Raw genomic sequence first — 24,766 nt, forward strand, 5'->3', positions numbered from 1 at the left:
AAGATGAAATGTTTGCTAAGTCATCATTAAGGAGATTATAAAACTTTTGCCAACATGTGCCACAAGTACTTGCATAAAATAATGATGCCCGCTCCAGGTAACAGCCTGTGACTGATGATTGTGTTAATGAGACTAGCCTTCCTGGTCCAGTGACCACGTGGGTCCTTTGGTATTTCTATGTTCCCTTTTCACGGCAGCACCCTTGGGTCTTATCAGCTGTATTTTTTTAATGTTGTTTTCAGTATTGCTGATGGAATGGAATTGATATTCATTACAAAGGATGCCTCTGAAGAAATGTGGGGAAATGCTCATATACAAATTCTACCTGAACAAGCACAATACAAACTGTGTACCCAGTGTAGTCCTGACTAACTTCTCAGTCAGGAAAAGAGAAGCCATTCTGTGTGTGTTCATGTATAAAAAGATTTACTGTAGAATTAGGTACATACATATTTTTAGAAAAATTACATAACAAATTATATTCTGGAGAGTTGAGGAGATAGAGGTCAGGGGAACTCCACTGAAGATCTGAAAGGTCAGGACTAAAGATTTCAACCTCAGGACCAATGACCTGAGGTAGATGGTCCTCAAGAGTTACCCAGAAGCCTCTGTGCATTTCACATCAGCTTAGGCATCTGGCTGCAGCTATCTCAGGAGAGTAACTCCTTCCTGCACCCTTAACTTCCAAACCTCATGCAGTTTCTCTCATAGGCAGACTCTAACTTGGAGCCAGGCAGAGAAGGAGATGCTGGCAAATGCCATTCCCAGATGCTCATCTGCTGTTATGAGGAGACCTTCCAGGAGGATGGTTAGGATGTTGAGTTTATAATTTCCAGCCCAGCACCTCTATGTAAAAATACACATAGCAGCTCCAAAAGAACTATACTCAAATACTGATTAACTTTTGTGATAATAGATTATGGATGATTTTTCTTTCTTTTTAAAAATACCTTTCCATGCTTTTTAAATTTCTATAATTAGTATATGTTTTAATCTATATTGAAATATAATTTAATAAATATGAATAGTATTGGTCACAGAAGAAACAAGTCAAAAGAATATAAATACAACAGAAGTCCACTGTAATTACTGGAAAAATATTGAGAATACATGTAAATCAGTATAGGCTGCCTTTGTGTTATAAATTGATACAGATGTTTCCAGAACAATTTTGGTTATCTTGATCAGTGTCTTTTTAAATTAAATCAAAATACTTCAAACCATTAGTTCAATGAATAACCATATTAAATATAGAAGTGAATGGGACCCAGATTTTCATAGGAATGGTATGTCTAAAGAACACAATAGAATAGTATTGCTTTATATTATAGTGGGCTTAGTTTTCTTCATCTAAATTTTAAATTCTTCATTTTATTTATCAATGACCTATTATTTTGCTTCTGTTTTACTCACTTTTCCAGAAGGGTAGATAATTTTAATTTTAGAAGAATTTTTTTCATTCAATGCACATAGAAAATACTGAGTGTATAGTTATTATTAATTTAATGCAGGTAAATCATCTTTTGCATGAGAGACAATATATTTAATTAAACTAATTTTCTCTATTAATCAGCTAGAGGATAGATAACACTGCACTTTATATAAGACATCCAGGCAAGACCTCACTGAGAAGCGGACATTTTAGTTAGGTTCTGAAGGAAATAAAAGAGCAGCCATGTATTTAATGCATTTCCAGGCAGAGGGGACAAAACGTGAAGAGGACTCAAGGCAGGAGCATGCCTGGTGTGTTTGAGAAATAGCAAGAAGTCTGGAGGCACTAGACTGGAGTCTTTTAAGAAAGGATACTAGGAGATGACATCAGAGATGGAGAGGGACAAAATGATATGGGGTTTCATAGGTCAAAGTCAAAACATGGCTTTTTTGAGGAAGCAAAATTTTAAATCTGCCCTTGTAGGGTTTCAGTGAACTAAAGAATTAAACTGCCATAATAAGATTCTAGGAGAAAAGTATACGAATTTATTTACTATCAGTTTTACATGACACAGCAGCCTTTATAAGAAAATGAAGATAAAAAAATGTGGCATTTATACACAATGGAGTATTACTCTGCATTAAAAAATGACAAAATCATAGAATTTGGAGAGAAATGGATGACATTAGAGCAGATTATGCTAAGTGAAGCTAGCCAATCCCTAAAAAACAAATGCCAAATGTCTTCTTTGATATAAGGAGAGTAACTAAGAACAGACTAGGGAAGAAGAGCATGAAAAGAAGACTAACATTAAACAGGGATGAGAGGTGGGAGGGAAAGGGAGAGAGAAGGGAAATTGCATGGAAATGGAAGGAGACCCTCAGGGTTATACAAAATTACATACAAGAGGAAGAGAGGGGAAAGGGAAAAATAATACAAGGGGGAAAATGAATTACAGTAGAGGGGGTAAAGAGAGAAGAGTGGAGGGTAGGGGAGGGGAGGGGGGATAGTAGAGGATAGGAAAGGCAGCAGAATACAACAGACATGAGTATGGCAATATGTAAATCAATGGAAGTGTAACTGATGTGATTCTGCAATCTGTATATGGGATAAAAATGGGAGTTAATAACCCACTTGAATCAAAGTGTGAAATATGATATGTCAAGAACTATGTAATGTTTTGAACAATCTACAATAAAAAAAGAAAAAATAGAAAATGAAGACCCAATGACCTAGAGTGGTATTGAACTGGATGAAAAGCAGGAATTTGGAAAAACATGCCCAGCAAAGGGACAGGCTAGGAACATTCACAGGGTGAAGCCCTAGTGAATTATGGGCTGCTTTAGCAAGGTCTGGTTGTGCAAGCTCCCTTGGCCTCAACTTCCCTCCCTGAGGAGGAGCAGAGTGTTATTTTTTACAGGGAGGATCTCTTGCATGTGAGAGTTTTATCCTCTGCTTTGGGAAGAAAAGTGTCAGAGTGCCCTTCTAGCATCTGTCTTTTTTTTTAAATGCCTTTAGTGCAAAATAACCCTTTGCCTGAACAGGTGTCTTTTGAGTGATGTGTTATGTCACCTTCAGCTTTTACTCTGAGATGAGAACTCCCATTGGAAGGCTGTGAAAAGCAGGCAGATGGTCTTATCCACATCTAGCAGGAACTCTGGCTTCTGTTAGGAATCGACTGAAGGGAATGAAGAAGAAAATAGTCAGGGGCCATTGTAATAATCCAGGTGGAAGATGATTGTAGGTGAGTGGTGACAATGGAAGTATGAAAAGTGACCAGAATATTCTGAGAGTCTTGCTGACAGGATTTGTTGACCAGAAAGATGTGAGATATGAGAGAAGGAAAAGGGTCAGTGATGAGATTTTTACTTAAGCAGCTAAAAAGATGAAATTGCCAGTAACTGAGAACAGGAAATGCTGAGCAGAGCAGGGTGTTGAAGCAGGCTTGCTGAACACAGTTTGAGATGCTGTCAGACACCTATGTAAAAGTCATGGGTCTGGAGTTATGCATTTGGAAGTAGTGAAACACATGCTGGGATGAAAGCCAGGAACTTGGACGGATTCAACCTAGGAATGAGCACAGATGGAAAATGAGTCCAAGCCCTGGGTCCAGGAACTCGGTGTGAAATGTGCTATGGTAAATGTCTTCATGGTTAGAATGGACTTTTTTCAGAACTGCAGTTGAAAACCTGGCCAGATGTTTTAGAAGTCATAAATCTGAAGGACACTCTGGATTTTCCTGGAATAAATATACTTAATTAAAGCAAAAGTTTTAAAATAAATATGCTAAACACCCAACATGGCAGATATATTTGTTTGGGTCCATAAAAGGATAGATAAATTCAGTGTGCATCAGCTTTAGTAAGGTTTTCTTGCTCTTAAATTAAGGTGGAGAAAATAATTTCATTGTTTTGGAATATATTACATACATTTAATAAATAGACTTAGGACACTCATCATTTACCTGGGTCTGGGGTGATAGTTAATTTTTGTACCAGATATCCAGCTTGTTCTTTTTTTCCCTGAATAGTATTGAGTCTATATCTACATTTGTCCTTTTGATCCAGTAGCTTAATCAAATCACTGATCAATTCTTTGAGATAAACAAATCTGAATATTTTGTCTGAATTATTACTAATTACTTCACTAGGAAATGGGTAAGGTTATTTAGAGAATAATCTGAATCATTCTCTCTTATTTGTTCTTCAAAAGTTAAATGTTCAGAATTCATATTGCAGTTGGACTTTTTGTTGCTACCACATTTGCAACAATGTGGATAATCAAGTTGCCTCTAGGCATTTGTTTAAAAAAAATAATCCCAGGGTCTCACTGAGTTGCTTAGTGCCTTGCTAAGTTGCTGAGCCTGGCTTTGAACTTGTGATCCTCCTGCTTCAGCTGCCTGAGCCACTGGGATTACAGGTGTGCGCCATAGCGCCCAACTAAGGCATGCTTTTTTCTGCCCCCACCCCAGGCATTCTTTTAAAAGGTATTATATGTATATGTAATCATATATGACATATATCACAAACTGATGGGGGAAATAATGGATTTTTTTGCTTATCTTATGTAGTATTGTACTATTACTTATTTACTATATATGGTAAAATTGGCTTATTTACTATATATTGGTAAAATTGGCTATTAAGGAAAACATTGTTAACTTTTCTTCTCACACATATAGCAAAAGATTTCTAGATTACAATTGAATGTTATTTTCTTTTTAAAATTTTCTGGATTCCTTAAGAATTCTGTATATATTACCTCAGAAGTTAGATTTTAAATTTGATATAACTTATTGTATTTCTTAAAATTATTTTAACTAGTTGTTTTATTCTAATCTCTTAACATGTATTACTCTCCTTAATTTTGTCATACTTTTCTAAGAAACACATATAGAAAATAATAAAAATGTAAACATTAGGAAAAGGAAATATGAGCACAATTTAAGTGAGTCTGCCTCAGATTCACTAATTGGCTTCTAATTATTATTTATAAATTAAGGAGGACTGGGGCTGTAGCTCAGTAGCAGAGCACTTGCCTAGCATATGTGAGACACTGGGTTCAATCATCAGCACCACATAAAAATAAATAGAATGAAGGCATAAAAATTAAGCAAAGTGGTTTGTTTTGAGTCTCAGAGTTCCCTACTGTTGCTACAAATTGTTATTTTCCTGAAGCAATCAAAACTGTACCTTGATTAACGTGTTTGTCACTGTGCTCTGGTTTTAAGGATACCTGGCTTTATCATCTTACTGTTGCAGCTGGAAGTAACAATGTGAATGTTGGATCTGAGTTTGAACAACTTGTTTGCAAATTGCTAAATATAGAAGGGGATTCTTGTAAGTTCACAAGCATTTAGGGCTTTACCATTTATGGAATGCACCCCTTAGCTTAAATGGAATTTTCACTTCACAGGTTCCTGTTTTCCTGCAATGTATCCATCTTGACATTGACTTTGCTTGTCATGAGCCAGAAATCCCACTGGGAAAATGAGGCTCTAGAGACACCATCATTTCCCAGTGTGCTGTGTCCTGTCATATCCGGCTGACCCTGCTCACATTTCTCCCTCTGCTTGGAATACTAGCCTTCCTTAGAATACTCACCAACATAGTGCAATCCTACCTAGTCTTAGGCTGTCCTCTGTCACTGCACTCCACCTCAGCATCTGGCTCATAAAAAGCACTTAATGATGTTAAATCTGTGTCTCAATGTACTTTGCTATTTAACTCTTTTGTAGCATTTATAGCTCTGCATTAAAATTAGCTTTAATGGGTAAGGATTCCCATTGAGATCTTAGATTCTATCCTATGCCACACATATGAACAGAGACCATATATTTTATTAGCAGCATCCAGCACAGGAATTTAAGAAACTGATTTTAGGAATGACTTCAAGTTCTTCTTTAAACCTCCTCTTATTTGGCTTCTCTAGAAAGTCCCCAGATCTTCTCATGTATTTGTCATCACTATACCTAGGTCACCACCTGTTGGCACAGTTAAACAATGTAGTAGTGTCCCAGTGGACTTGTCATAGCCTAGTAGATTAGGACCCAACTTTTCTAAATTACTTCATCTAAAACAGAAACATTAGAGTCATAGTGGCCTGGAAATTGAAATAAAGTAATGTTGCCGAGCTTCATGATGAAAGTTGTAAGCCAGACCTGAATGAGTGAATGCCCAGACCTGAATGAGCTAATTTCTAAAGAGTGGATCTAATGGGAGACAGAAATAAAGAATCATTCCATTTTCTGTTCACTGTTTTTCGATATGTAGCCTCCCAGATATGGAGACACTCAACTTTGTGTCACAGCAAAGAAGGAATCCTTTCCCCCCTGACCACACTACCTTCTGAAGCTCTGCAGACAGAAGCCATTAAGTTATTCAAGGTAAAATTATTTTAAGTTGGTAAAAAATTGAATTGAATTGAAAAATAATAACTTGAGTTATATAGTTTCATTTTCTCAAACTGAAAATGTGATTATTTTAATTAAGAAAATCTATTGAGGGGTTGGGGTTGTAGCCCAGTGGTAGAGCGCTTGCCTAGCACTTGTGAGGCACTAGGTTCGATCCTCAGCTACACAAAAAAATAATGACAACAATGTTTATAGCGGCACTATTCACAATAGCTAAACTGTGGAACCAACCTAGATGCCATTCAGTAGATGAATGAATAAAGAAACTGTGTTATATACACAATGGAATATTATTCAGCATTAAAAGAGAATAAAATCATAGCACTTGCAGTTGGAAAATATAATGCTAAGTGAAATAAGCCAATCCCCCAAAACCAAATGCTGAATGTTTTCTCTGATTTAAAGATGCTGATTCATAATGGGGTTAGGGGTGGGGGGCACGGGAGATTTAGATGAACTCTAGATAAGACAAAGGGGAGGGAGGAGAAGGGAGGGAGCATGGGGGTAGGAAAGATGGTGGAATGAGATGGACATCACTACCTTAAGTACATGTATGCAAATACGAATGGTGTGAATACTTTGTATACAACCAGAGATATGAAAAATTGTGCTCTATATGTATAATATGAATTGTAATGCATTCTGCTTTCATATAAAACAAATTTAAAAATAAATGAGAGGATTCCACCTCTTGGGTCCCCTTCTTCCTCCAGGAGAAGTCTTTTCTGCTGTCCTTTAATAAAGCTTCTACTTTCCACTCAGAAAAAAATAAATAAATAAAATAAATTAGAAAATAAATTTAAAAAATAATAAAACAAATAACAATAACAAAATGAAGGTATTGTGTCCATCTATAACTAAAAAAAAAATTTAAAACATTTAGAAAAAAATCTATTTGAAATAAAGTTAGGTGCTTTTAAATGATTTCAGAGGTGAGTATTTGGGATTTACTGAAATAAACTGTGTATGGTTTAATGTCAAACACTTCATATCAGTAGAATCATTTCCCCTGGACTTCTCAAATAGAAAGACTGCACATGAGAGCAGCCTCAGCATTGGGAGAGAGGGCAGTTCCTTCTCTTCATGCTACTTTCAAATTCTTATTCTCCATCTCTATTAGAAATTCCTCACCACTTGAAACTTGCCACTTAACTATATCACTCTAACCCATCTCTTATAATCAATCACCTTCTGGTAACTCCTCAAATGGCATTAAGGATTTTGGCTCCTAGCTCATATTCTTCCTCTCTTCTTTCATTCATTTTTTTAAACTTATGTAATAGAATATTTTTTAAAAAATTTACCTGTAGAACATGCAAATACCAAAACTAAGAAATACCATACAAATATATTTGAAAATCTGTATAAGTGATCAATTTTATAAAGAAATGTAAAGGATCGAAATTATTCAACAGATTACCACATTTTATTTGTGATAATTTTAATACTAGTTGAATTATCCCAAATATGGAAAAGGAAGAAAATTTTCCCAAATCAATGTTTTCTTTTTTGGGGGGTGCGGGTGGGGGGGTACCAGGGATTGAACCCAGGTGCACTTTTCCACTGAGCCACATCCCCAGCTCTTTTTTATTTTTTTCATTTTGAGACAGGGTCTTACTAAGTTGCTTAGGGCCTTGCTAAGTTGGTGAGATTGGCTTTGAACTTGCAATTCTTTTACCTCAGCCTCACATGCTACTGGGAAGCCACTGTACCTGGCTTCCTTTCATTTTTTAATTTGGAAATTTTCTAATCTACAGTAGAGAGTATATTATGAGGCCTAAGGTACCCATCACTCAGATCCACAGTCATCAGCATGTGGCCATTTTCCCATCTGCAGTGCTCCCTGACCTTAGTTTGCTTTGAACCAATCTCTGATCATCATACCACCATATACTTTTTGTGAAGTATTACTTAGATACCAGGCTCCAGCAAGGATTGTACTAAACAGACAACATTTCATGCAAAAACAATCAACTAATAGCAATCACAATCCAACATGGCTGGTCATGGTGGCATAAGCCTATAATCCTAGTGACTCAGGAGGTGGAGACTCAGGAGGATCGCAAATTCAAGGCCAGCTTCAGTAACTTAGTGAGGCCCTAAGCAACTTAGTGAAACCCTGTCTCAAAACAAAAAATAAATGCATATTTCAATAAAAAAGACCAGAGAGGTAGATCAGTGGTTAAATACCCCCGGGGTTCAATCCCCAGTATCCCCCCAAAAAAATCCATCATGGCTAAATATTAGAATATCTACCAACAAAGATGTTGTGTCCGCCGAGAACTAAAAAATAAATATTAAGAATTCTCTCTCTCTCTCCCTCTGTCCTCTCTCACTCTCTCTTTTTTTTTAAAAAAAAGAATATCTATTACCATTATAATAAGGTAATCATCTCTGTAGATGCTAGAAACTCATTTGAAAAATTCAACATTCATAAAACAGCAATAGATTATTATTATTAACATGATGAAATATTTCTGTCTTAGCTGAAAGCAATAATTATACTTTGTGAAGAGATGTTAGAAAATTTCCATTAAAATGAGGAATAAGACAAATTTATTTCCCATTATTATTTTTAAACCTTTAATTAAAGTATAAATTATCTAACATTTATCATTCTTCTTATTATTAACATTTTGTTAGGGAACTAGCCTATATAATTATTCAATAAAAGTAAATTAGAGAAGATAAGCCAGGAATGAAAATATTTATAGATGATATAATTGTATACCTGGAAAACTCAAAAAGAGCATGCTAAAAACTACTATAAACAAAAAGAGAATTCCATAAGATAGTGAGGTACAAAATTAATAAGCATGAACCAAAACCTTTTATAAGTACAAATAATAACCAGTTAGAGGATAAAAAGGAAGAACTTCTACTTTTGCTATGATGGAGCAACAGTGCTGGATTTATCTTACTGATGGTTCTTACACGTTGAACAACATGCACAGTGGTTCTCATGGTGTTCCTGAGAACATTTGTGTTAAATGCAGTGAAGTCCTATGATTGCCACAGCATAAGGATGCTGTCTAGCGAGAGTTTCAAAACTGCAGTGCAGCAAGGAGCACCCAAATAGAGTTTAGCAGCCTTCTTGAGTTGCAGAGACAGAATTACAGAATTCAGAATTTGAGGTGGTCAGGATGGTTAGGAAGCACAAGTTGGGAGAAAACTAGAGCAGGTAGGGGAGGTCTTCAGAGATCTACAGAATGTGCCTCTTGAATTTTCTTCTAAGAATTGGTAAGCATACATGTATGAGGAAACTACCAGAGGCTCAGGCAAGAACCACGAGAAAGCAATAGGCAGAAACACTCCTTGGAGCTCCCTCAGAACTGGAAATAGTTTGTTTTCCCATCATCCAGAAGGGACAGGTCTCCCAACACACTGGGCTTCAAGTAGAGTTCTCAGAAGGTTATTGGGCCCAGAGCAGTCCTAGGTTAAAGGTTGTTCCTGTGCACCCTAAGAAAATTTAAAAAGAAGACTTGAAAGAATCAAACTGCATCCAAGTAGTTTAATTGTAACTCAAAACAAACTCAAAAACATTTGAAGAATACCAAAAAAATTTAGGACCCAATGATATAAAATACACAATGTCTGCATCCAATAAAAAATCACCAGGCATACAGAGAATTGGATTAAATGACATACTAATGGAAAAAAGCAATCACAGAAGTATCTTTAGAAATGATACAGATGACAAGGACATTTCTGTGTTTTACTTTTTTTTTTACTACATTAAACATTTCCTCAACACTTAGTGGATTTTTAAAACAACAGATATTTTGTATTTCACATAGTTTGAAAGGATCAGGAATCTGGAAGCATTTAGCTGGATGGTTCTGGCTCAGGGTCTCATGAAGTAACTGTCAATCTGTCAGCTGGGGCAGCAGTCATCTGAAGACTTGACTGGGGCTCTTGGTGGGAAGACTGTTTTCCTCACTGTGTGGCCCTCTCCCTGTGATTTTTAGACACATGGCAGCTAAGGAAAGAGAAGCCAAGATGGAAGCCACACCATTTTTATAACCTAAGCCCAAAAATGACCACACCCCACTTTCATCTGCCCACACAGACCAACCCTGATAAAATAAGGGAGGATATTGTCTAAGAGTTTGAGTAGCAGAAAGTGGATATCATTGGGAGCCACCATGGAGACTATTATATTTCATATTTTCAAAAAGATAGAAGGTGGCATGAATATTTTAAGGAGGTTGATGGAAGATATTTAAAAGACTCAAACTTTTAGAGATAAAAATGCAATATTTAAAGTGAATAATATACTGAATGAGAGGAACACGTATTTTGAAGCTATGTTATTATTTACATAAATGTTAAGTTGTTTCATCCTCCAGATAAACTGGTCCTTTTTATTATTGTAAAATGGCAGAATTCCTTGCTCTAAAATCTACCTTGTCTGCTGTTCTTGTAGCCAATCCAGATTACTTCACTTGATCTTAGCCAAAAGGCCAAGAAGGGATTCCAGATTTCTTTTGATTAATGTTGTCATAATATATATATATTTTCCCATCATGTTAAACAAAAATTATTTCTAAAAGGAGAATCTAGCTAAACCAATCCTCAGCATGAAGAATGAAGCAGAGGGTATCACAATACTAGTTCTTAAACTATACAGCAGAGTAATAGTAACAAAAATGCCATGGTATTGGTACCAAAATAGACATGTAGACCAATGGTACAAAAAAGAAGACACAGAGACAAACCCACATAAATAATGTTTATCTCATATTAGACAAAGGCACCAAAAAACATACATTGGAGAAAAGTTAGCCTCTCCAACAAATGATGCTGGGAAAAGTGGAAATCATATATAGCAAAATGAAATTAAACCTGTATCTTTCACTCTGCACAAAAATCAACTTAAAGTGTATCAAAGACTTGTCTAAGAACAGAGACCCTACACCTCATAGAAGAAGAAGCAAGCCCAAATCTTCATCATGTTGGCTTATGACTTGACTTCCTGAACAAGACTCCTAAAGCACAAGAAGTAAAATCAAGGATCAATAAATAGGATGGACTTAAGCTAAAAAGCTTCTTCTCAGCAAAGGAAGCAATCAATAATGTGAAGAGAGAGCCTACAGAATGGAAAATAAATCTTTACCACACACACCTCAGATAGAGCACTAATCTCTAGGATATATAAAGAGCTCAAAAAACTTAACACCAAAGAAACAAATAACCCTATCAACAAATGGGCCAAGGAACTGAACAGATACTTCCACACCCCAGTTCTTAAAACACACCTTGCACCTGGCATTATTCCTGTTACCTGGACTCCCCTTCTTCTTTCCCACTTATAAGTCCAGCCAAGCAACATCCTCTGTGTGAATCCTTCTCTGACTCACTTAGCAGATAGACATTCCCTCCATTGGTTTTACTTTCAAAAGTTAATATACAGTGTTACTACATTATATAATTCACTGTGTGCCTATATAACTGTCTAGTGGACTGCCGGCTTCTCAAGGGCATTCCTCCCTCCTTTTCTATATTGCATTTTAAAATTCACTGAATACAGAAAGGAATGGAGCAAAGAAAAATTTAAAAATCACATGTCATTCGGTTACCTAAAGATAATCTCTACTAAGAATAGAAATACTTTGAATTAGACAAAGGGAAATGAAGGGAAGAGAGGGGGGGTGGGAGTAGGAAAGATATTAGAATGAATCAGACATTACTTTCTTTTATGCATATATGAATACACTACCAATGTAATTCCACATCATGTACAAACAGAAGAGTGGGAAGTTATACTCCATATATGTATAATATGTCAAAATATATTCTACTGTCATGTACAGCTAATAAAAATAATTTTTTAAAAGTATATTCTATAAAAAAAGATAACCTTAATATTTTCATACTTGACTTTTTTATGTGTCTGTGTATGTATGTTTGTGTGGGTAGATAGGTCTTGATTTTAGGTAGATGTGGTTTTTTTTGTTTTTTTTACAATTTTATAATCTGTCTTTCCCAAAGCTGCCTATTCTTAAGTGAGTGGGTAAATACATAAATAGACAAAAAAGAAATAATGTCCTAATCTTTGAGTATTATGTGATAAAGGACTACTATGTCCACTTGTGTTTTAGTGTCTCAGTTGTAAACAGAAGGTGTATACAACTGGATGGATTGTGTGTCTGACATTATGTAAAGCTTTTGTCTTAATGTAGTATAAATGCTCTAAATAATGTATATGGGAAGAAGCAAACGTGGAGTGGAGTCAGTCACCAGCGTGTGGCTCTCCCAAGCTGTCAGCCATAGTTCTCTGACGGCGGTTGATGGCATGGTGTCTAACCTACAGTGCTTCTCTTTGCCCAGGGCTGGCAGCTCTTGGCACTCTGTGTTGGGCTCTTCCTTCCCCATCATCCTTTCCTGTGGCTCCTTGGGCTCCACCTAAAGAGGAACGCAGATTCCAGGTGTGCAGAAAACTAGCCGGCTGAATTATTTATGTGGCTGTGAAAGTCTACAATAAATCATAAGTATTTAAAAACCTGACAGGTACCTTTTTAGAATATGTGAACAAAATTTGGTATAGGAAGCCTTTAGTTATTATTTATGTGGAACTTGGAAATATTTCCTTTTTTATGTTACCAATCTTGTGGAAGATTGCAATCAAAATATTTTTAAGGAAAAAGTCTATGTGTCATTTCAAGTATGGATGACTTAGCATTAAGGGGTGCTTCTTCAGTGAAACCAAGTGTTTTTTTCTTAGTTTCCCCTTTTACTGGCTGATCATTTAGTTCTTTTATGTCCTATGGTCTTTACTCCTTTTATAATTGTATGTATTTGAGTTACATCAGAATTTTCACTCCTTTGAAATAAATATTTAAAATCCTCATAGAATGGGACCCAGGGCACTCAGCTAAGGTTTCCCCAGGATCACTTTGTTCACCAAGAGGTTCATGTTAGGTTGCTTAAATAGACCCTGGGACTAGCACAAATAAACCCCAAAACAAAAAACAACTTGGAAATAAGAGGAAAATATTCTGTAGTTCATAACACATTCTAGGGACCCTATGATCAAAATCGTGTGATTTCTGTAGCAGTTATTGAGCCCCCTGGACAGAAAGTGACACCATTGGGCTGTCAGAAAACACCTGACTATAAATATATTTAAAGGTGTTGTTAATCTGCTTTTATAAACAAAATGAAAATCACACATAATTTTCATATTACATGCAAATGAGGAAAAATAAGATCTTGATTCAGCTTTTACATGGTTCACCCTAGTGGTTTTGTTTAGCTTAATATTTTTATAAGGTAAAGAAGGAAAATATTTTTAAATTTTTGTTAGAAGACATCTTCTTTCTTGTTTAGCAATGTAACATCAACCTTGATAAGAAGAGAACTCTGCTGCATCATTTTTAAGTAACCACATACTATTCTTTATACAACTGCTTTTTTTATATTTGTTAATACAATCACTATATATTGACTGTATAGTGACTGGTAGTTTTAAATCCACTTTGTGATTAATACAAAAAAGTTGAAGAATACTTTATAGAGACATTTGAGTTAGTCGGTTGCAAAAATAAAGGTACTGGAATTTGAGAAACATGACAGCAATTTAATGTTATCATTGAAAAAGGAAAATTATTGTCAAGATTATTATAATACATAGTAATAATGAACAGGATGGGAAGTTTTCTTGAGGATGTGTTGATTAGATTGTCATAATTAAATTTATTTGTAGATTTTATCTTAAGTTTTATATTACAGGACAGAATGTGGGAAATATGCCATTTACTCCCAGCGATGTGTAGAAAGAACACAACAAAATGGAGATCGAGAAGCGAGACTCTCGAGAATGCAAATTCTTTCAACCTTTCTTCGAAACCCGTATCATTATTCCTTGCCTTTCAGTATTCCCATGCACTTTGTGAATGGGATATATCAGGTGTGTTGGCCTTTTTACTGTAATAAAAATGTGCTTGATCAAGAAACCTAGGGAAATGAGAATACCTAGCTTGGTCAGTACCTGGCATTGATAAACCTGCAAGTATATTAGATCTTTTATCAAAACAGCTAAGTTTTGAAATAGTTTTGCTAAAGAAGATTCATGCTGAAAACAAATCCATATTGAACCAAAAAAGGAATGGATTTCACTGTCATTGTAATTGTGATGGAGAAAATCAAATATACTTTGGTCAAGATTTTTTTCCCCATAAGTATCCCTGGGAGGTAAGGAAATAATTATTAAAGTTTGAGCATACACAATTTTAGTCTCTCTTAAAGTCTCCAAATCTCAGGAATTATCTGGGAAAGTTTTCCCAGTCCCTTCCAACTCTCAGATCTGGATGTCACTAACTGAAGGAAACATGCTCTGAAGCCAGCAATTGTATTTGTGGCCATAGCCTTTTATCACTGAACTCAGATACTTAACTGCCTGTTAAAGAAACAAACATTAAATACATGAAAGTGTTCATTTATTTAAAGCATGTCTTATTTATTTTTTTTATTTACTTAAAGATTGCATTTTGTATTGTACTTTTTGATTTGCTTCTAACAGGTAAGTACATAATATCTGAAAGGTATTGATAGCTATCAAATGATCTTTCTGTTTTGAATTGTTGTGGCTGTAGCTGAGGTTTCTGAATTCTTACATACAGCAAGCTGACTACTGAGGTAATCTTGTTAATTTTCTCCAGTGGAGCTTTGGGACAAAAACATTAAAACACCTGCAGAAACGCGTGCTGTCATTAATCATGCATCAAGCATGACCTGTTCCCTACTCTGACGTCTCTGTTTCAAACACATATGCTCTTTATTAATAGCATTACTTTGTTATTTCTGCTCAGGTAGTTGGGTTTGATGCTTCTACCACAGTGGAAGAATTCTTGAATACTTTGAACCAGAACACAGAAATTAGGAAGCCTTTACAGTCTGGATTTGCATTGTTCACTGACGATCCTTCTGGCAGAGACCTAGAGCATTGTCTTCAAGGAAACATAAAGGTGAAACCAAGGACTTCTAAGGAGCCAGACCTGGCAAGCAACAAAGAAGCTATGCTTTGGTCTTTAGTTTGCTTAGGGAAGAACAGATTTATGCACTGATAACCTTAAGCTAGAATTGAAATTGATAAGTGTTTCAAGAGCACTGTGAACTTTGTACCCAGTTTGAAAGATGGGTGGAAAATGAACCTGTGGAAATATAGAAGAATGGTGTGTGTATGTGTGTGTGTGTGTGTGTGTGTGTGTGTGTGTTGTGTGTGTGTTGTGTGTGTTGTGTGTGTGTTGTGTGTGTGTATTGTGTGTGTGTGTGTGTGTGTGTGTGTGAGAGAGAGAGAGAGAGAGAGAGAGAGAGAGAGAGAGAGAGACTGGGGATTGAATCCAGGGAAGCAATAGCACTAAGCTACATCCCTAACACTTTTTATTTTTTATTTTGAGACAATATCTTGGTGAGTTGCTTAGGGCCTCACTAAATTGCTGAGGCTGGCCTCAAACTTGTGATATTCTATCTCAGCTTCCTGATTTACTGGGATTACATGTGTATACCACCACACCCAGTTTAAAAAAAAAAGTCTTGTGAAAAATCTTTCTCAGGTTGGGGTTGGGGTTGTGGCTCAGGGTTAGAGTGCTTGCCTAGTATGTGTGAGGCACTGGTTTCAATCCTAAGCACCACAAATGAATAAAACAAAGGTTTTGTGTCCATCTACAACTAAAAAAAATTTTTTTTAAAATCTTTCCCAGATCAAAGTAAAATAACTTTAATAAAGTTTCCATCAAGTGATGGCAATGATTAGACATACAGAATCATAAAATCATAAAGAGCCCTTAGAAAAACATTCCACTTATTCTGCAAATGAGGAAATGGAGGTTGAGAGAGGGGAAAAGATTTCTTCCAAATCAAACAACTAGAATTTTTCCTTATATTTCAAATTTCTTTGGTTTAACTTAGTTATTCCAATTTTTTCTTTCTTTCTTTCTTTTCCTTTTTTTGGGGGGCACTGGGGTTGAACCCAGGGCACTCTACCACTGAGCTACATCTCCAGTCTCTTTTTAAATTTTATCTTGAAATAGGGTCTCACTAAGTTGCAAAGGCTGACCTTAAACTTGCAATCCTCCCAAGTGACTGAGATTACAGGCTTGCACCACCATACCCAGCCCCAGTCATTCCAATCTTTATAAATTCAGAAGGTAGAAAAGTTACTCCTTCAGTGACCAAATCGTGAAAAAATCCCTGGAATCTTTTTGTTTCCAGTCTCATGCAGTCCTGCATTAAGATTCCTTTTTGAGTAAAAAATGCATGGCCACAGTCCAAAGTTAATGTGTGTCCAAAAGGATAAGTGGACCAAAGTGCCAAGCTGGAGCTCTGGATATCAGCTGTTATGGATTTGAGTCAAGTCATCGTCTTTTTGATCTGTAGAAATTGCTTTAGTTAATCTCTCTGGAATCCAAATCGGCTGCTGTTCTCCCTGTGGAAAAACACAAACAGAACCCCGACTCCAGACAATCACTGGGTCAGGACCTTTCCATTGTCCTGTTAGAATATCTTTCCAAAGTACCTTAGGCTTATGTACATTTTTTGGATACATATGTCTTTCCACAGCACTAAGTCCTGATGAATCCAAATTTAAAAAGTTTAGTGTAAAAAGCCTTATTTTAAGTTTATCTTTGGGGGATATATACCCCTTTCCAATTCCCTCTTTTTGCATTAATAAGTACATTTTAATAGTTTGATGAGCTCTTTCAACTATGCCTTGTCCTTGTGGATGGACACAATATCTTAATTTTGTTTGTTTATTTTTTTGTGGTGCTGAGGATCAAATCCAGTGCTTCATGTGTGCAATGCTGAGGGCCATTGACAAGTAGGAATGATGCATGGCTACAGTGGATTTGTTGTTCTTTGTCCTCCCTTGGGTGAAATATGACTGTCCCTGGTCTCCAATCACACACATGGGACAGGTATTATGCCCTGTGCTGGCCTCTGCCTTAATCTTCCTAAGACTTTCTTTCATTCTTTTTGGTACCAGGGATTGAACTCAGGACACTTGACCACACCCTCAGCCCTATTTTGTATTTTATTTAGGGACAGGGTCTCACCGAGTTGCTTAGTGTCTTGCCATTGCTGAGGCTGGCTTTGAACTAGTGATCCTCCTATCTCAGCGCCCCAAGCTGCCGGGATTACAGGCATGCACCACGGCGCCCTGCTCCTCCTCCTAATTTAATGTCACAGGCTAAGCTATCTGTAACAAAAGAATCAGTATTCCCAGAATCTGTCATCCATTCAAACTTTTTCCTCTGGCTAACAGCAACATGTATAACTACCTTCCCACTTCCTGATGAGGCTGCAATTATTCTATGGGTTAGGTTTCAGCTGCAAACACAGAAAACCCTAATTGGAAGTGCCCAGGTAGCATGGTTCTGAGAGCTGGCATCTTGCTCTCTCTGCTTCTCTGCAGTTCTCCCAGCTCTGCTGTCTTGGTGGGTAAGCTTTGTCCTCAGCCTCTCCCTCTCCTTATGGTGTCTGGATGGCAACAACAATCCCTGGCATCAAAACTAGAAACAGAAAAGGGATCCTCTTTTCCTCCTCTCTCTGTGGAAAATGAGAAAACTCTCAGAAACATCTTCTCTCCAGCAAACCTGCCCTTGCCTCATTGGCTATAGTTTTGTCACATACTTAGATATGAACCAATCACTGGCAAGGAAATAGGATTCCCATGATGCACTTCATGCAGCCATGATCTCTTCCTGGAATAGGATGGGTCAGCCTCTGGTGAGGAGTGGGAACTGGACAGAACAGGGTTCTGTTAAGGAGGAGGGAAAAGAGGAACAGAAATGTCTTCCACAGGTAGGTCATGAATGTCCTCAGACCTTAGAATCTCTTAAGGCCATGTTATGGTTTCGAGGCCATGTTATGGTGTCCTGAGACAGTGTGAGAGGGTTCAGAGGGGAAATGATCAGATTGTAGAGCCTTAACCCAATCAGTGAATTAATGCCCTGATGGGATTAACTGAGCCAGGAGGGGTGTGGCTGGAGTAAGAGGGGCATTAGTGACTTGGCTTTGGGGTATATATTTGTATCTGGCAAGTGGAGACACCTTTTTCTGCTTTCTGATCATTATGTGAGCCACTTCCCTCCCCCATACTCTTCCACCATGATGTTCTGCCTCACTCTGAGCCCCAAGGAATGGAGCATGTTGTCCATGCACTAAGATCTCTGAAACCAGGAGCCCCAAATAAATTTTTCCTCCCCTAAAATTGTTCTGGTCAGGTCTTTTAGTCACAGCAGTTAAAAAGTTGACTAAAACAGGCCACCACAAAAAACAGTTTTAAGACACATATCTTCTCCCAATAAAAGGACTTGGTATAACTTAGCCAAGGACCAAATGATTATTGCAGCCATTTCCTTTGTAATAATATCGCTCCCTGAAAATGTGAACTACTTCCCTACCAAATTAAGGCGAATGACAGCTTTTACTGATGTGTTGCTTTCACTTGTTAGTGCTTGATGGTTTGAAGTGCTTTATGTATGGTTATGGAAAAATATAAGTCCATTAATTAAAAAATGGAAAGACTCTTTAGCCCTAATGAAAAATGGGACAGTGTGTGTTAAAGGTTTTGATTCTTGACAGGGGAACATCCACGGGCCTGACACAAGCTGGAACTGTATTGTTAGAAAGCCAGGGGAAAATAATAGATGATTCAACCCCTTCTGGTTGCTATGGCAAGGAATTTTTAAGGCTTTTATTTAGGAGAAGTAGTTATCATTAGCAGCTCTTTGTTTTTAAAACAGAGATCCCTGCAAACTGTCAAGGCTCCAATAGAATAGATGATTGGCACCTAAATAGAGAAAATCTTAGATTATTTGCAAAGAAAAGAGAACAGGCCCCAAACAGCTTTTGGACAGCAGGTTTATGTTACTCATTTTTAGGGCAGGCTAAGAGATGTAAAGATTCCTGGGCTAAAAGTCACATGACCTAAGTCTACAATAGTTCTATCTCAGCATTTACTTTCTCTGAGCCCTGGGGCAAATGACATTATCATTTTGTAACTTTGAAACAGCATTACAGACAGAGGAATCAATAAGTGAGAATATACCTGGAATGTCCCAGGAACAGGAACAAGGCCAATGGGGCCAGAGTGAGGGAGGTACATGGGACTGAACAGGAAGGAGGCTGGCAAATCATGGTGGGCCTTGTTGGCCCTCATAAGGACTTGGGCTATTACACTGAGATTGGCATCCCTAGATGGTTCTAGAAGAGAATGCCATGATCTGACAGACCCCCTCTGGATATTATAATTGAGAGTAAACCAAATACATATTCTGCGTGCATGTGCATGTGTGTGCATGCACACATAGAAACACAAGTTCTACAAACAGCACTTACCCTGTCATACCTCTTGTCTTTTCTATTGTATTTATACTTATTCATTTAAAAATCAGGATAGGGGGGGTGACTCAAAGTGAGGTATGGAGGGACAGCATGGGTGGAAAATTACCTCTAGATAGGGAACAGGGGTGGGAGGGAAAAGGGAGGGAGAATGGGAATAGCAAGGATAGTGGAAGGAGATGATCATCATTATACAAAATTTATGTATGAAGATGTGAATTTGGATCAACATACCTTATATACAAACAGAGATTTGATAAATTGTGGTATAAAGGTGTATTAGGAATTGTAATGCAAAAAATTATGAATGTAATGCACTCCTCTATTGTGATGTATGTAAGAAAAAAATCAGGATCCACAAGTTAGTTTCAGGATCCACTATAGGGCAGTGGCTAGCATTTTGTAAAACAGATTATAAATTGGCCTGGGACCCCAGAGATATGGTAGATTCAGTTTCTTTGTGCCAAACACAGTTGTGGGAGATATAGCATTTGATGTAGATCTTGTAGTCATATGTTAAAATGATTTTCAAGAAGTTTATTTTTGTTTTTGACTTGCTGCAATGAGAGCCCTATAATATTGCATAATCAATTATAAATTTTTTTCTTATTCCACATATTCAGTAATTTATTAATTCCCAATTCATACTTTAAATAACTTTTTATGAAAAATTTTTGTGTGAAAAATTTCAGATAAGTTCCATCATTACTCGGCTTCTTATCACTCAGCTTCAACAGTGACCAAATCATGGCCAGGTGTCACCCCCTGACACAAATTATTTTGACACAAATCCCAGGCCTGGAATTCTTTCATCTGTAAATATTTCAGTTGGTTTCTCTAAAATATAGGGAATCCTTTTTTAATTTAGAAGATATGCAGCATTACTCTGATACACACACAGTCAGTCTGATTGGCAGTGTCTTTGTCCACTAGTCTGCGAAGGGAAACTCAGGAGACCTTCTTGGAGAGGACCTGTGGTTGTGCATTCTTTCCTCTTTTTCTGTAGATGGTGTTTCTGGATATTTCCAAAGCCCTGATGAAGCAGATGCCTTCCCATCCTTCAAAACGAGTCAGTTCAATCCTGATTCTTTTTTAATACTTTCATTGATACTGAAAAACGGCTTGCTTTTCTGTGGCTCTTGACTAATCAAACAGTAAATACCTTGCATAAGGTCATGGATCTTATTCAATTTTGTACCATCCCAGTGACTTAGGATGGATCCTGGCACACAGCAGCTCTCACATTTTTGTTAATATTTTACTTGTGTTTCTCTATAGAAGTTGGAGTAACTTCTCCCCTAGCCTTAAGCCTGTCACTCCTTTTTTGGATCTGAAATGTTCCCCAGGGTCTCATGTGTTGAAGGCTTTGTCTTCAATGCAGCAGTGTTCAGAGGTGGGGCTTTTGGGAAGTGATTGGGTCATGAAGGCTCTGACCTCACCAATAGATTAGTTAATTGATGGTTTCATCATTTGACTGGACCATTGGGAGGTGGTGGAAACTCTAGGAAGTGGGACCTATTGAAGGGAGTGTTCTTAGGGACTACATCTTTCTCCAGCTCCTTCTCCTCTGCTCTCTCTGCTTCATGACAGCACAAGCTGAGCAGCTTTGCTAGACTCCACCTTCCCTGCCATTTCATTCTACCTCACCAAAAGCCCAGAGTTGGGTCCAAGCAACTACTGACTGGAATCTGTGGAACTGTGAGCCAAAATAAATCTTTCTGTCTCCAAGTTGTTTTTCTCAGGTATTTTGTCACAGTGATGAAAATCTGACAAAAACAGGCCATATGTCGCAACTGTGTTGAAACCCTGACTTTTCTAGAAAGTCTCATGTGTACCAGGATGGAGAGCCTTTCTGAATCAACATCCGCTCTATGGGAGGAACCTTCAAGTTAAGCTCAGTTCTTACAGAATTCTTTATCTCTTCTATTTCACAACCCACTATCCTTATCAATACTGGAGTGCTCATCTTCTACTGGTATCTGCCCTCATTTCTATTAACAAATTTTTGACTGCAGACTTATTTGATAAGGGTTACATTTTTGAAAATGTTTTCATTTCTGAATTTATTTTTCAGTTTTAGATAGACACATATTTTTATTTTATTTGTTTATTTTTATGTGGCACTGAGGATTGAACCCAGTGACTTACATGTAGCAGACAAACACTCTACCACTGAGCCATGACCCTAGCCCCCTGAACATGTTTAATAGTTATAATTTCAAATGATGATAAATAAATATTTTTACAGTTGAATACATGGTATATACTAATCTGCTCTTGGCTATCCCTTATTTACTTATTACCCAAATATCATATCTATGAAAATTGTCAAGGAGGTGCAATACCCTGGGTCTTATTCTTCTCATCCTTGCTTTCTCCGTCCTTTCCCTCTTTTCTCTGGTTGCTGGGAGCCCTGGTGCTAGGCTCTAGGAACATAAGGAGATATGAAGCAGCCCTGTTGTAACTTTATTCTGAGTTTGTCTCAGTGGACTGTTGCTCCATGAATGCAGAGACCCTGAGGTCACTTGCTGCTGGCAGAAGGACTGCCACACACTTCTTAAATTTTTTTTGGATGGATGACTAAATGAATGGAGACACGGCCCTCACTGTAAAGGAGTTCACAGCCCAAAATTGGGGAGTGAGTGTGAACTTTGTGAGGCATTGTAGAATTGTGCAGTCATTGTTAGTCATAAATCCTTGTTGTTCACACTCCTTGCTTCCGTTGCTACTAATTCTGTGTTATTTACACCCTCTCATAGACACCAGCAGAAGTTCTACATGGGGACACTTATAAACAGTGGCTCAGGTCTCCGCCCCTAGATTGAGAACAAGAAGAGTGGGAGGCTGTCACCCATTCACTTTTCCTGGCACAGTAGTTCTGTCTCCATGAAGCACTCCCAGTTTTCCATTTTTTTCTGGTACTATAAATGACATATTCTTGGGAGAGCTTCTGGATGTCCTGATTAAGGGTGTTGCTTAGCCTGGAGCCAGGCCTCTAGTCACATTATTTCGTACCAGGAGGAAAACATTTTCAAACCAGCATGCAAGTCTGAGTCTGTTTTCTGAGGTCTTTTTTTTTTTTTTTTTGTAGTTGAGTTACAATTTTATGTTTATGGTGTGCCAGGAGACATTTACTTCTGGTTAACAACAGGAATTAAAATACTTGTTTCTATGTCATTCCAGGGCAAGGATTTTTTTTTTTCTGGTGGAAAGTTATATCCTTAGCGTGTGTGTGTTGTGTGTGTATTTATGTGTGATCGCATGCATGCATGTGTTTGTGTCTTTGTGTCATAGGCCAATTCAGCTCCCCAGGGAAAGAAAAATTGGAAAGAACCATAACCTATGGGACAAAGTTTTAGCTACTGTTTTTTGGTTTTGAATTTTTTATTCCTCTCCTCAAGTGATTGATTCTGAATATGAAAGAGTTCTTTTAAAGGGTGGAAATGATGTCATTTAACATTTCAATAGTTTAATTGATTAATCTTATTATGTAAACCAATTTTTAAAATTATCCAGGTAGAATTTGCAAGAAGCCTAAGTAATTCTCTAGGTGGTGGGATGATTGACAATCCAGAATCAAAATGTCAGAGAAACAGCTATTTTTAGGAGGCTGGAACTTCTCTCTTTTTCTAAATATACATCCTGGTTGCTAAAAGAGTCCTTGTAGATTTCTCTCAAAATTTAAAATGTGAGAAAAGGAGGAAATTACAATTAATAGCCTTAAAATTCCAATTAATCTCTCAAATAGTGATTAATTTCCAGAGACATGGAGACTCTGCAGTATATCTTAGGAAAAGGATGGTAGAGGACACTTGGGTACGTGGAAATCCCACCAGGATTGAAGACTTCACTAGGATTGAGACAATTGACAAGGCTGGCAGCCTGCCAAAAAATGGCATCTACTGCATTCTCTTCTTAATGGAGCAAATGTGCCCATTTTGTAATCCACTGACCATGTCTCCTATCTCTTGTCTCTTTGTGGAAATATTCAAAGGATTTGTTGTCAAAATACATTGCTTTCTTTGTTGCCCTTTAACTTGTCATTTGGTGAGGAAGTGGCCACTACTCTCTCCTGTGCTTACAGCCAGTATGGGCCTTCTCCCTCTCTCCCTTAACAGTCAGCATCTCAGTGAGCTAGTTCAAGTCTGTGTTGGCACAAGATAGAGAATGCTTTACATATCTGAGACCACAAGGGCTGATTGATGTATCATTTTTTTTCTATAGAGACAAATAATTCAATTGCATTTTTTTGGGTGTACAAATTGATTAAATTGGGATGGAGGGAAAATTAGCATGTTCTTATAGAGCTGGCTATACTTATGAAAATAATACTTATATTACATTGCAAATGCTAAGTTCACATTATTGGATGGAATGAGTCTTAAGTAGATTGTAGCTTATTTGTATACCTGAAGTTTTAATTACATGGTAATGAAGATGTGGTTCAGCTTTTATAGGAGCATGGCTTTTGATCTGCTCCTTCTTTCGAACAGTAGTTATTAGGAGGGAAAACTTCCAGAGAATGAGGAGTAAACATTACAGTCCCTTGAACGTCTAAGTATATGCAGCATTTTACAGAAGTAACATAAGTGAACTAACCATTCACGGTCAGTTGTAAAACTTAACTTTCAGAGGATCTGTCCAGCTATACTGACCTAGAAACTAAATAAGCAGTTTAGAAAATCTGGTTTGTGTGTGTAATTACTTTTATATTATCTCAGGCTGCAAAGAGAAAACCACAGTAGTTATCTGACCTATTGCTCTACCATGGCCTTTTCTCCAACACAGTAATTATGTAAGACTCAGCATATTTTTAACCATGTGCATATGGAACATTTTTTTTTCCATGTAGATTGTCCTGTCTATCAGGAAACTACTGAAGGCTATTTCTCATCCTTTCAATATGAATGAAAAAGAAACCTTACATTGTGACCAGTGTTAACACTGATGGACTGGGAGGATCATTGCGGAAATGGGAACAGTTAGCCCTTTTGTTATCTGAAACCACATTGAAAGTTGTGAGGTATCAGTGCCTTTTAATTAAAATAGAAAATCAATCTTCAAACTGAAAGAATTCT

General features: G+C 37.2%; 1 protein-coding gene across 1 annotated transcript in view; it reads left to right on the forward strand.

The window, feature by feature from the left end:
- LOC144252336 (pleckstrin homology domain-containing family H member 2-like) overlaps positions 1-24,766 on the forward strand; it is a 164,552-nt gene that overhangs the window by 119,435 nt on the left and 20,351 nt on the right.

This window comes from Urocitellus parryii, unplaced genomic scaffold (genome assembly GCF_045843805.1).
Source record: "Urocitellus parryii isolate mUroPar1 unplaced genomic scaffold, mUroPar1.hap1 Scaffold_40, whole genome shotgun sequence".
Lineage (NCBI taxonomy): Eukaryota > Metazoa > Chordata > Mammalia > Rodentia > Sciuridae > Urocitellus > Urocitellus parryii.